The sequence below is a fragment of the Heterocephalus glaber genome, unplaced genomic scaffold (genome assembly GCF_053883595.1).
Source record: "Heterocephalus glaber isolate CG9 unplaced genomic scaffold, H.glaber_assembly_v1.0 deba00001773, whole genome shotgun sequence".
Taxonomy (NCBI): domain Eukaryota; kingdom Metazoa; phylum Chordata; class Mammalia; order Rodentia; family Bathyergidae; genus Heterocephalus; species Heterocephalus glaber.
Window position 1 is genome coordinate 7,493,617 of NW_028258463.1, and position 13,797 is coordinate 7,507,413.

General features: G+C 48.2%; 1 long non-coding RNA gene across 1 annotated transcript; it reads left to right on the top strand.

The window, feature by feature from the left end:
- Positions 1-749: 749 nt before the first annotated feature.
- On the top strand, positions 750-2,392 carry LOC147821029 (uncharacterized). Its single transcript, XR_015447719.1, has 2 exons — positions 750-1,035; positions 2,271-2,392. It is a non-coding gene; the product is annotated as an uncharacterized LOC147821029 (long non-coding RNA).
- Positions 2,393-13,797: the final 11,405 nt, after the last annotated feature.

Consider the following 13,797-nt stretch of genomic DNA (forward strand, 5'->3'; position numbering starts at 1 on the left):
CTGGTGTGGAGACCGTGGTCCTGGCTTCCAGAGCTGGGTTTCCTCACTGGTCCAATTTTGTTTGCTGCCATTCTGGCCTTTTCTCCTACTAGTTCCTCCATTGTCTACATTTGCCTTTTCTACTTTCTCCTGATCACTGGAACCTTGCACCCTTTTAGAATAGAAATTCTTTTGGGGGGCGTTGAGGTTGAGACAGAATCTCACTATGTAGTCCAGTCTGGCCTTGAACTCACAGGGATCCTCCTGCCTCAGCCTCCTGAGGGCTGGCATTACAGGTACCATATGTGGCACCACACCTGACGCCATTTTGCTTTTTTTTTTTTTTTTGGTACAGGTGCTCGAACTTGGGTCCTTGTGCTTGCGAGGCAGGCGGTGGAACCACTGAGCTAAATCCCTGGCCTGGCATTTTGCTTTTAAAGACAGTTTTGTAGGATTATTTCTGTTTGTTTCTTTTCGGTCGTCCAGGTGAGTGTGAGTCCAAGACAGGGAACAGAGGATGAGCCCAGAGCTCAGCTAAGACTCAGGAGAGTCCAGGGAGACGTAGGAATCTGGGAAAAGCGCACAGCACCTGAGAACAGGAGGTGGAGGTGAGGTGTGCAGGTGGGGGTCCGACTCCTTGCACAACCTGTTTGTCAGGTTCACACTCACAGAAGTTGTGCGTCCAGGGCAATGTCACCACGCATGAGTGGCCAACCAAGGACACAAGAGGAACCAACAACCCCCAAGACAGAAACCTGGGCACAGCCAGACCAGCTGCTTCTGCAGCATCGGCTACAGTCTCTGGTTGACCCAGATTCCCATAGCGCCTTTTGCTTCCCTGCTAAGGATCAACTGGACCCTTGTCCCACACTTGCCAGGCACCATGGTGCACACCTGTGACCCCAGCCCTTGGGAGGCTGAGGCAGGAGGATTGCCACTGAGTCTCTGGTCTTTCTCAGTGGACCTTGGAAACAGAGCTTGATTGAAGGTTTTAGGTGTGGTCAGTTTGACCAGCGTTATTTCCATGTTTTTGTGGAGGCCGAACAGATACCTAAGGTATGTTGTTGCAGAACTAAATTTTGATGTCCTGAATTTAAACACACTGATCTGCTTTTTTATAAAAATCTTAAAAAAAAAAAAAAATCTGCTCTTGGGCTAGGGATTTAGCTCAGTGGTGCCATGCCTGCCTTGCAAGCACAAGGTCCTGAGTTCGATCCCTGGTGCCAAAAAAAATCTGCTCCTAATAAGGAAATTGTGGGGTTTTTTTCACTTTTTAGTGAAAAAAAAATCATTTTATCATTTATTGTGGGGTTTTTTTCTTTCTTTCTTTCTTTCTTTCTTTCTTTCTTTCTTTCTTTCTTTCTTTCTTTCTTTCTTTTTGAGACAGGGTCTTGCTATTAGTTTAGGCTGGCCTCGAACTTATAGCTGTCCTCTGGCCTCAGCCTCCCAAGTGCTGAGATTACAGGTGTGCATCACCAAGCCCGGCTATTTATTGTGTATTGTATCTTTAAAACTTTGTTTTGACTAGGCATGTTGGTGCATGACTGCAATGTCTTCACTCAGGAGGCTGAGGCAGGAGGATCACCCTGAAGTCAAGGCCAGCCTGGGCTACATAGTGACACCTCCTCTCAAAAAACAAAAAAAAATTTTTGGTCTGTTTCATCACCTTGATTTTATTTTATTATGATCCTATTAAACTACGTGTTTTAAACCATTGTTAACTTAACAAACTCTAAAACTAAGACTTTAGGATTTAGAACTAACTTGGGGATTTCCAAAGGGCCACTGAAAGTCCATACGACACACATTGGACCTATATTTATATAAATTCATGATTTTTTTCTTTTTTCTTTTTTGTTTTGGTACCGGGGATGGAACTTGGGAGCTTGGGCTTGCAAGGCAAGCGGCGGAACCACTGAGCTAAATCCCCGGCCATTTTTTTCCTTTTTTGAGACAGGGTCTCGCTACATAGCCCTGGCTGGCCTTACCTTGTGGTGATCCTCCTGCCTCAGGCTCTCACATGCTGGGATTATAGGTGTGTGCACTACTATGCTACATTAGGAAAATATGTTCCAAAGTTGTATGAAATTCCTAAAATTCCTATGTGTTTTCGTCTATAAAATTAGCCACAGTTCTAATGTTAAATTATGTATTATATGCCACAAAATATCCAAATCTCTTTATCAGTTGTGGGCGGACCTCAAGTCTTTCCTCACAGCTGCTCGGTGTCTTTTGTTATCCAGTCTGGTTCTTCTCTCTCTCTCACTCTCTCTTTTTTTTTCTGGTACCAGGAATCAAACTCAGGACCTTGTGATTTTGAGGCAGGCGGCAGCACCACTAAGCTAAATCCCCGGCAGTCTGTTTCTTTTTTTAACATGATTTTTGGATGAAATTAAACTCATTCTACAACTGATTTCTGGCTGATTATCTTTTGTTGTTGTTGTTGTTGTTGTTTTGAGACAGGGTCTCCCTATGTCATCCAGGCTGGCCTCGAACTACCAATGATCCTCCTGCCTCAGCCTCCCAGGTGCTGGGATGACAGGCGTGTGCCACTGCGCCCAGTCTGGTTGATTATCTTTGATACACATGGATGTTACCATGGGAAGCCTTTGTTTCTTGGTTCAAGATCATTATTCAAATTGAATTTGGTTTGCTTGTCTTGGTTTTGCTTTGTATTTTCCTTGTCAAACTTTGTCAGCTCTGCTGAAGCAAACCCCAACAAGCACCCCCGCTCGTACCTCTTCCTGCTGCCGCCTGGGGGCGCACTCCGATCTCCGCAGCTGCTCCCCTCAAGGGCGAGACCGAGCCCCTCAGCTGCGCATGGCGAAATGTCTAACACCAACTCCCAGCTGTCTCCCGCTTCCCCGCTTCCCTCTGTGTCAGCCAGCGTTTCGTTACTGGGACGAAGTCCCCGACACGTACAATGGAAGGAGGAAGGGTTTGCTTGGGCTCAGGGTAGCAGAGGGTTCAGTCCATGGTTGGTGCCAAGGAATGAATATCATGGTGGAAGGGGATAGCAAAGGACAGCTGCTCTCTTCATGGCAGCCAGGCAGGAAGAGAGAGAGAGAGGGAGAGAGAGAGAGAGCGCACGCGCCAGGGTGCGAGCCAGGGACAGAGACAGGGGATCCCCTTCAAAGGGATAGCACAGTGACCGGCTTCCTCCAGCTATGCAGCTCCACACTCATCAGTGGATAACTCCTTTGCACCTCATGATCCAGCCACCTCTCCAGGACCAGCCTCTCAACATTGCTGCTGGGGATCCAGCCCTCAATGCATGAGTTCCCCCAGAGGACACCACATATTTACACCATGATACCTCCATCCAACCAGGATAGCTCCATCCTAGCAACAAACTGCAGGATACTGATCAGTGAAAATCATAGCGACAAAGGCGAAATAGGAGGAAACAGAGATGTTGGAATCAAAATGGAGTCGCTTCTGTCAGCCTTAGGAAAAAGTTACAGAGCTGGAAGCTTCAGGGTTCTCATGCCAGTACAAAGGACCTTTCACAGGACACCTCAGCACAGAAAGGGTGCACCTGGCTTGGACAGGGTCCTCTGTGGAGGTAAAGAAAAAGAGTGGTATTTTCACAGTCCCAAACGTGGAGACATTTTAGCAGAGAGTGGAACTCCCTACGTGATTTGTTTAGTTGGATGCCTCCTGGCTTGGAACCCTTTCTGTGCAAATGTGTGTTTTGCTTGTTTTGTGTGTTTATTTGATACAGGGTCTCAGTATGTAGTCCAGGCTGGCCTCAAACTCCTGGTGATCCTGCTGCCTCAGCCTCCCCAGTACTGGGGTCACAGTGTGTGTGGCCACGCCCGGCTGTGTTCTGCCTCGTAGTGCACAGTGATACTTCCACGCTTGCGTTTAAGCCTCAAGGTGCTTTGGCCACTGTTTCAAGAGCCCTGTCCCCTTCTCCTGCACTCCCTGTCATAGCAGCTCGGCCCAGCACGTGGACCTGCAGAAGTCTCCCTTTCCCAGGGAGTGTGGAAATCTCCCTGCTTCCACCCAGGACCTCGGCCCTGGTCTGGCAGGAAGTAAATCAGAGGGCTCATCCCCCAGAAACCCTCAAGTCAGAGAAAAGGACACAGATGGGGTTGTAACCTGGCAGAGCGCTTCCCTGTACCCTCCGCAGTGATTGTGCCCCCATAACCCTTTGACACACCCTGCCTGATGGTTAAAAGGTTAACTGCTGGTTCCTCCTGGAGATCTCTAGAACCTGGAACATCTGATGGTCTTTGTGACAAAGGTCCTCAGCGCTCAGTTCTGGACCTTGGTGTGAGGTTCAACTTGCAAAAAGTATTGCGCCTGGGCTGGGGATTTAGCTCAGTGGTTCCGGCGCCTGCCTCGCAAGCACAAAGTCCCAAGTTCGAACCCCAGTACCAAAAAAAAAAAAAAAGAAGTATTATGTTTGAGTTGAGCACGGTGGTACACACTTGTGATTGAGTACACAAGAGGCTGAGGCAGGCGGGTCACCATGAGTTCAAGATCAGCCTGGAATATATACCGAGACATGTATACGTCCTCTCTCTCAGCACATGAGCCAAGTCTCCCCAGCATAACAGTTGTTTCTTCTAAATTAAAACCTCAGTATTCAGGTTTAATTGCAGTGTTGGGACTTTGCTATAAATGAGTGGATTTGGGGTTACAGTTTGGGCACTCAACTCTAAAAGGTTCGCCATCACTGTCCCAGAGGACGGAGCCCACCCAGTCTTCCTGCCCTGATCCTTTCCCTCCTCTAACGCCCTCTGAGGGCTGCAGAGGCAGAAGTCCCTGCCCCTTGGTGTTCTGGCACATGAAGCCCCTTGGGCTGAGCACTAAGACCTTGAACCTTTTTTGATTTACCTTTTTTTCCAACTAACTGTTGGGAGAAATCTCAGTGAAATCCCAAGGGTGGGGTTGAGAGGGTGGGATGGGAGATTTGGGTGAATGAGAATTAGGATTTAGAGATGATAAAAACATCCCCATCTTCCTGTTTAACCCAGTGGTTGGTGTGGGTTGGTGGAAGGGGAGGAAACAGAGTAGACTAATAAGGGTTCTAATAATAATAATAATAATAATAAATGCCTGGTGTGGGTGTGGCTGGAGAGACCTGGTGTCAGTAAAAGCAACTGTTGATCTACATACAACAGATGCAAACAGCTCCCCTGACTGGAGGGCAAGCTGAGAACTCAATGTTCATTGTCCTTAAAAAAAAAAAAGTGCTGTCCTTTAAATAGATTTGTTATGGGGAAAGGGCAGTGTGTGTGGGAGGGAGGAACCATGAGTGGGGAGCCCCACAGAGCCCAGGGACTTTTTCACTATTTGAAGTAAAAAACAAAACCAAAACAAAAAAACAAAAAACCCATGAACCGCCCCCCCAACCCAGTAAAATGGTCAATAGTCAATTCTGTCACCTTTCTGATTCCTGAGTTATACATCCACCTGGCACCAGCCCCAAGTTCCATAAGCAGCCTGGCTTAGTCTCTGCCCTGCTGGGACAGGATACCTGACGTCTACAACACAAAGGAGGAGACATTTCCTTTGTTTTTTGTTCTTTGTTTTTATTTTTGCTTTGCTTTTGTTTTTTGTTTTTCTGGGTATTTTTTTGGTACCAGGGATCAAACTTGGGTCCTTGCGCTTGTGCAGCAGGTGGCGAAACCACTGAGCTAAATCCCCAGCCCTGCTTTTGATTTTTTGAGACAGGATCTCGCCATGTTGTTCAGACTGGCTTCAAACTTGCAGTGATCCTCCTGCCTCAGCTTCCTGTTTGTTGAAGTTTTTTTACTTTGTTTTTTTTCTGGTACCAGGAATTGAACTCAGGACCTTTCACTTGCCAGGCAGGTGCAGCACTACTGAGCCACAACCCTGGCCCTTGCCTCAGCTTCCTAAGTGCCGAGATGACAGGCATGCAGCACCACACCCAGGACAGCATGGCAGTGGGGCTGGCGGAGGAGAGCTGCTCCGGGCATGGGCCACAGGAAGCAGAGAGTGAAGGGAAGCGTTGGAGAGGAAGTTAAACCCTTCCAGGCCATGCGCCCAGTAGCCCCTCCTTCGACCAGATCCAGCCTCCTATCAACGTCAGCTCTAAAACCCTCATGATCCAATCACCTTCCAGAGCCCCACGATGAGCTCATGGGGCTTCTGGGGGACGTCAGATCTAAACCATAGTGCAGCCATAGTCAGCCATATTCCACAGCTAAGCATTCGTCACATTTTTATTTCTGAATTATTCCATCTATGCAATACCAAGCTAGCAGGTTCCTCAGTCACTTTTCTCTAATCTGTGTGGCCCATACATATAAAAGTACAAAGGAGAACCGAGCTAGTTCCCTATAGAAATACCTCTGTATACACGAACAGGACCAGTTGGGTGACAAAGAGGATGCCCATTGCCAAATGAGAATTGTTTTTGTTTTTTGAGACAGGACCTCACTATGTAGTCCAGGCTGAGCTCGAACTCACAGCAATCATCCTGCCTCAGCCTCCAGAGTGCTAAGATGACAGCCATGCACCACCATGAACACTGTCCTCTTTTTTTTTTTTTTTTGTTACCAGGGATCGAACTCAGGTCCTTGTGCTTGCGCAGCAGGCAGCGAAACTACTGAGCTAAATCTCTGGCCACCCCCCCCTTTTTAAAGGAGGACAGGGCTTATTTGGCTCACAGTTTGTGGAGGTTTCAGTCCATAATCAGCTAGCTCCAAGACAGGGTGGCAGAGGCATCAAAGAGGAGAAACAAGATGGTGCACCCAAGGCAGCAAAGGTTACAAGGGGCGCTGTCCTCTTGTTCTGAACACAGCTCAGTAGCGCTGTACCTTCCATCCTCTGCCCCAGGAAGCAGCCACACAGATTCTAATACCGGATTACCCTTGTGTCCTTGTGTTTGGGTCTAATTGTCACCCATACTGACCGAGTCATCCTCCCCACCAGCACCTGCAGCTTCTTTAGGGTCACCAGCCCTGTGTCTCAGGCCATGGCCTTTATGCCATCATACCCGGGAATATCAGGACCACCGCGTGGACCTGAAATACTTTTTTTGTTTGTTGCACACAGTGTATTTAACAATATGATATAAGGAATGAGTTGGTAAACTGGGCATATTGGTGCATGCCTATAATCCTAGCACTCGGGAGGGTGAGGCAGGAGGATCACTGAGAGTTGGAAGCCAGCCTGAACTACATAGCAAGACCTTGTCAATTAAAAACAAACAAACAATCCCCAGCACCAACCCCCCCCCAAAAAAAACCCAAAAAAGACCCCAACAAACAAACAAACAAACATGAAACTTTCGGCAATGCCAGATAATCATCGCAGAATGGAATGCTTATTAAGTATACATTCCAGGGGCCGGGGATTTAGCTCAGTGGTTTCACCGCCTGCTGTGCAAGCGCAAGGACCCGAGTTCGATCCCCCCAAAAAAAAAAAAAATCCATTCCGTTCCTAAACCCAAAGTCTCCATGTAGCACTGGGCCCCAGTTCTCCTCAGAACCCCAGACAGGTTAAGAACTGGTTTCCATGGCGTCTCAGCTCTGTCTGCCCTGGGGCTGGGCCCACGTGTAGCAGGGCAGAGAGTATGGGAGCTGCTTCTGGTCACGTGACGGCAGGCTCCTTCCCAGCACCCCCTGGGGCACAGGCCTGGGTGACCAGGTCACAAGACCACCAGCGCTGCTTGGGCCAGTTTCCTCATACTCAGAGCCCTCATCCATGGCCAGGCACCACCCTGGCAGCTCCCACCTCCTCTCGGGCCACAGGGCCAAGGAACAAAACAACCTCCCACTCGGGAGGGCGCCAGAGGGAGGGTGCTGTTGCCTGTAATCTGAGTCCCCTGGGGACACCCACAGCCGAGCTTATGGAGCAGTCAGTCCAGAGGCTCCAAGGAAGGACACAGAGCCAGGCGACGTTGCAGAAACCTGGGGACCCAGCATTCAGGAGGGATTTGGCGGGGCATCTGGTGCAGGTGCGGTGCTCGGGACTCAGTCACTGCCAAAGCCTGAACTTCTGACCACGCCCATTCACCTGACAGGTACTGGACCTGTGTCCCATTCTTCAGCCTCAGACAAAGTTGTGTGACTGAAAACTATGGTGAAAGTTTAAATTTTCAAACATTGATTACAGTAAAAGACACATGGCCGGGCCAGGGATTTAGCTCAGTGGTTCTGCCACCTGCCTTGCAAGCACAAGGTCCCAAGTTTGATTCCCGATACCAAAAAAAAAAGGTTTGATACAACTGTGTTGGGAATGGACAGATGTTGGCCGCCAAAGGGGTGGATTGTAACAGATATTTATTTTTTGGGTTTGTTTGTTCATTTGTTTTGAGACAGGGTCTCACTATGTCTTTCAGGCTGACTTTGAACTCACTATGGAGCCAAGGCTGGGCTCGAACTCATGGAGATCCTCCTGCCTCTGCCTCCCCACATGGTGGCATTACAAGTGGGTGCCACCACGCCTGGCCTGTAATGGACATTTGGCTTGGGGATTGTTTTGCTTTATGTCTTGCAGCACTAGGGATTGAACCTAGTCCATATGCCCTAAACCCATAGCCTTTTTCTGTTTTTTGCTTTGAGACAGGGTCTTTCTAAGTCACTAAGTTGCCCGGCAGGGCTTGACTTGCATTTCCTCCTAGAGTGCTGGGTTACGGCTGCAGCTGCCAGGCTTCACTGTCCCTCCTGGTGACGATCCCAGGCAAAAGCCATGAAGTACATTGGCCCTCAGAACAGGGAATAGGTAGCCTCAGAATACCAAGTTTTGGAAGCTCTGTGAACAGTTGTGTGGTAAAACACTTGATCTAACTTCTGCCTGGTAAAACATCTCATCAAGTTGCTGACGCTGGGAACTGGAAGATCAAAAACATTCCCCATTCTGTCCCATCACTGAGGGAGCTCTAGGAAGGACGATGGGAACTGGTAAGAGTAACAGTGATGAAACACCTGGAGAGCCAGGCATGGTGACACACGCCTGTGATCACAGCACTCAGGAGGCTGAGGCAGGAGGATCGCCACAAGTTCCACACCAGCCTGACTACATGGTAAAGCCTGTCTCAAGGAAGGAAAAAACCAACAAGCAAAACACCCCGAGAAACAGATGTGCTCATCACAAGGCCGGACAGCTTGCAAACAGTTGAGAAGAATATGTGAGCAGGGCAGGCATTCCAGAAAAATTGAAATGAAGAGTATTTCCTACCCTATGAAAGATGTGGCCATCAAACCCAGAAAAAAAAAAAAAGGAAGAAAAACAGGAAAAAAAACCACCCCAAAATAAAAACCGGAAATACAAAAGACATTTATTTAGCTCACAGTTCTGGAGATTCCAAATCCAAGAACCAGCACCTGCAAGGTTCAGCTTCTGAGTGGTGTACAGGTGGGAATGCAGGTGGGAGAGAGAGGCAAGGTCTGAAAACAAGAGACCAGAGTAGAGCGGGCCCTTCCCAGTGTATCCCCAGGGCACCGCAGTAGGACCTTCTTATTTTCATTTTTGTTGTTTGTTTGCCTTTTGAGACAGGGTCTTACTATATAGCCCAGGCTGGCCTCGAACTCACAGAAATCCTCCTGCCTCAGCCTCTCAGTGCTGGGATCAGAGGCACGTGCCACCACATCATCTTGGGACAGAGACTTAAGAGACTGGAGGGGATTCAGGCCGAGCGTGTAGATCTCCTCAGCCAGCCATGAGGGCTCCCTGCCTGGCCGACCCTGTTGTCCCACAGAAGCCTGGCCAGCCTTCTGCCGAACACCGCCTCTGATGAGCCTGGAGAGCCGCGGGAGAGAACAGTGAGTGAGGCTCTCGGCTCCTGGCGCTGTCTGAAATCAGATGCACAGCAAGCGCTGTTTTCGGAGAGCAGTCTTGGACAGCGCCCAAGTCTGGACTGGAAAGGAATAGCGATGGAAAATTAGACCCAACTCCAACTTTGTAAAGGCAGGAAGCAGGCTGAGCCAGCTTCTTAGCCACTGGGGGTTTTCCTCACTGTCCTCTTCAAGTGACCAGAGTCAGGCGTGGTGCCACACACCTGTCACCCTGATATAGGGGGAAGGGATGTAACTCCCAAACCTGCTAAGTATCTGAAACGTGAGGTCATGTTCTCTAAAATTGAAGAATGAATTCTAGGAACAACGGAGGTTAAGCGCAGGAAAATTTATTGGGAGAAAGAGAGCTTCTAAGAGAGAAGGAAGGGGGACCAGAAAGTGGGTTGCCCGCCCACCCCACTTTTCAAAGGTGTTTTATACAGCAAAGCCATGTGGCGAGGCGGGTACAAAGCGGGGGGGGGGTGGCATAACTGTAAGACCCAGTGGAAATTTACAAGGTGGGCATGAGGCGGGGCAAAACCATGACCAACCAATAAGATCACAAGTACAGTCACCCAGGTAATATTGATTAAATGGGGATCAAATAGGAAGACAAGTCACACACAAGGAATTTCCCATTTAGAATATCAATTACAAGGGCTGGGGATTTAGCTCAGTGGTCTGCCGCCTGCTGCGCAAGCAGAAGGACCCGAGTTTGATCCCTGGTACCAAAAAAAAAGAATCTCAATTACTGCTCTCTATCTCTAGGGGAAGTAGTACTTCTTTTCCTTTCTATAATGCTAACCAGTGCGTGTGCCTCAATTGTTCTCCATGTTGGTTCCTTGCTGTGTTGGCTCCTGGAGGGCTGGCGCCTTAAGGGAGGCCCTGTCTACCTGCCAACAAGATATCTAATTAACTTACCTATCTATAATATTCCCAGTACTCCGGAGGCTGAGGCAGGAGGATCCCTGTGAGTTCGAGACCAGCCTGGGCCACAGAGTGCGTTCAAGGTCAGACTGAACTGCACAGTGAGACCTTGTTTCAAAAAACCAAAAGCAAAGAGAAAGAGAGAGAAAAGAAATAAGCTAACGAGAAACAGAAATGGAGGGTCAGGGATTTAGCTCAGGGGATCGGCCACCTGCCTCACATGAGCAAGGTCCGGAGTTCGATCTCCAGTATCAACACTAAATGCACCAGTCACCTGTGTCCTTGCAATTTGCCCTCTGCTCGCAGGAGTGGAGCTCCCTGGGGACATTGTGATTGGCCAAGTTCACCGAAGTTCACCTCCCAGTCCCTGTGTAAGGTACCTACCCATCGCCTCCTTTTCCTCAGGCATTCCAAGTTCCAAAGCAAAGCCCCGGCTGAAGCGTTCTAGTTTTTTCTCCTTTTCTGCACCAGGGAGCGAGCTGAGGGTCCTCACCCTGAGCTGTTCCCAGCCCTTTTCTCCCAGAGTCGCCAGATAGGACCTGGCCCCCTCTGCTCCGGAATTCCAGCTGGGTACCACTATGCCCAGGTGGAATGATCTGTTTTAGCTTTTTTGGAACCTAGATTATCTGATGCCCTTTGGAGCTCCCTCCTCAGTCTCATTCACTTGCTGGGAAGTGAAATATTTGTTTTAAGAAAATAGAGGGCCTGGCCACAGCAGGTCACCCACGGTCCAGGAGGAGGGAAAGAGCCGGCTCAGTGCCAGGCGCCCTGTGCCACACCTGCCATCCTTCCGCATCATGCCTGTGGTCCCAGCACTTGGGAGGCTGAGGCAAGAGGGTTCCCACAAGTCCAAGGCCAGCTTGGGCTACACAGCGAGACCCTGTCTCTGGGGCTTTCTTTTTCAGGGCTAGGAACAACCCAGGCAGAAGCTCAGCCACTGAGCTGCATCCCCAACCCCAAGACGGGGACCAGAGGTCGACAGTACCTTCACTTCCACCAGCTGTGCCTCAAGGACCTGGGCCTCTCCCCACCTACTTTCATCTCCCTGGCCTTGGCTTTGAGCCACAGGCAGCCTGACCTCCATCCTGGGTACATTCTCACTGCAGTCACAGCCTCGGAAATGTCCCCAAGGACCCCCTCCTAATGCTGACACTTTTGGGCCACTCCCCATCCCAGTGTGGCCGGACCCAGGGACTCGCTTCCTTCAAGTGGAAAGAACACAGCGAGGGGAGGGTTCCCGCTCCTGGGTTTGGCTGCACAGGTCTGACTTCCTGCTCCCTTTGTCCTGGATTGCTCACCCGATGAAAGCCAGCTGCTAGAACTGGTGTGCTGGTACAAAGGTAATCCTGCATTCGGGGACTGAGGCAGGAGGACTGTAAATTTGAGCCTGGCCTGGGCCACTCAGCAAGTCCCAGCCTCAAAATAAAAATAAACAAGTGCTAGGGATGTGGCTCAGGGTGAAGGTCCTTGGTTCAATCTTCAGTACAAAGAGAAAGAGAGAAAGAAGAAAGAGAAAGAAAGAGAGAGAGAAAGAAAGGGAGAAAGAAAGAGAGAAAGAAAAGAAAGAGGGACTATATGGCCATCAACAGATGAATGGATAAAGGAAACTCGCATGTGGTGTTTCTACACAGTGGAGTACTACTCTGCCATAAAAAATAAATGAGTCATTTTTAGGAAAATGGATGCACCTTGAGACCGTAATGGGTTTTTTTGTGTGTTTTTTTGTACTGGGGATCAAACTTGGGACTTTGTGCTTGCGAGGCAGGCGGCAGAACCACTGAGCTACATCCCTGGCCCTTGAGACCATTATGTTAAATGAAATAAATTGGACACACCAGCTTAAAAATCACATGGTTTCTCAAGGCTAGGAGACATCTGCATCCTGAAGAGCATTTTATAACTTCATGTTATATGATGACAAGGTTTTTCCTTAAAGTTGAGTAATTGACTTTTATGGTCCAAATGATTAACCTGTAAATAATAAATAAATTTATTAAAAAAAAATTACCTTTGCGACTTCTCCTTAAAATGTAACATTGCAGCTGTTAGCCAGAGAATATATTACAAAATTTTTAGATCACATATCAGAAACAAAATGTTTCTATTTGTATTATAAAAGAAATGTAATTTTGCTGTTAATTCTTGTACTTTTTATTGAAAATGTTTATGTTTTTAAAATTTCTTATGAAGCCATTTGCAGATCACATACTTAATTTAATAAAATACTTTAGTCACAAAATCACATGGTTTCCCTCATATGAGAAATCCAAAGGGTAAATAAATTAAAGAGCAAAATTTTTAATTTATTTATTTTTGGTTTTTTGAGTCAGGGTCTTGCTATATAGCCCAGGCTGGCCTCAAATTTGCAGAGATCCTCCTGCCTCAGCCTCCCAAGTGCTGGGATTACAGGTGTGCACCACCATGCCCAGCAAAATTTTTTTTAAAAAAAGAGCAAAAGTGCCCAGGGCTGGGGATTTAGCTCAGTGGCACCGCACCTGCCTTGCAAGTGAAAGGTCCTGAGTTTGATCCCCGGTACAAAAAAAAGTGTGTACTTCAGCAGCACATACACTGAAATTGGAAGATTAGCATGACCTCTGGGGTAAGTAAGGCTGACATGTGAACTCGTGAAGTGTTTCATATATACAAAATAAAAATAAAAACATAAAAAAGAGCAAAATAAAGGGTGGATAATAGGAAATGGGAAGATAGGTCTTTTGCAAATGGGGAGGGATCAAAGATGGAAGGAGGGGCCGGGGATTTAGCTCAGTGGTTTCACAGCGCAAGCACAAGGACTCGAGTTCGATCCCTAGAACCAAAAAAAAAAAAAAAGATGGAAGGAGCAGGAAAGAAGGGGAAGAAAAAGGATTAAGGAGTGTTAGGCACATGCAACAGCTCCCCAGAGGAACAGGAACGTGAGCATTATCTACCGCAAACACGGACTGCTACAGAAACGTTTTTAAAGAGTCAGGCGTGGTGGTACACACCTGTAATCCCCACACTCGGGAGGCTGCGGCAGGAGGATTGCTGTGAGTTCAAGGCCATCCTGGAATACAGGGACATCCTGTAAAAAAAATAATAAAAGGAAAAGGGGGATCTGGGGATTTAGCTCAGTGGTTCTGCCGCCTTGTAAGTGCGA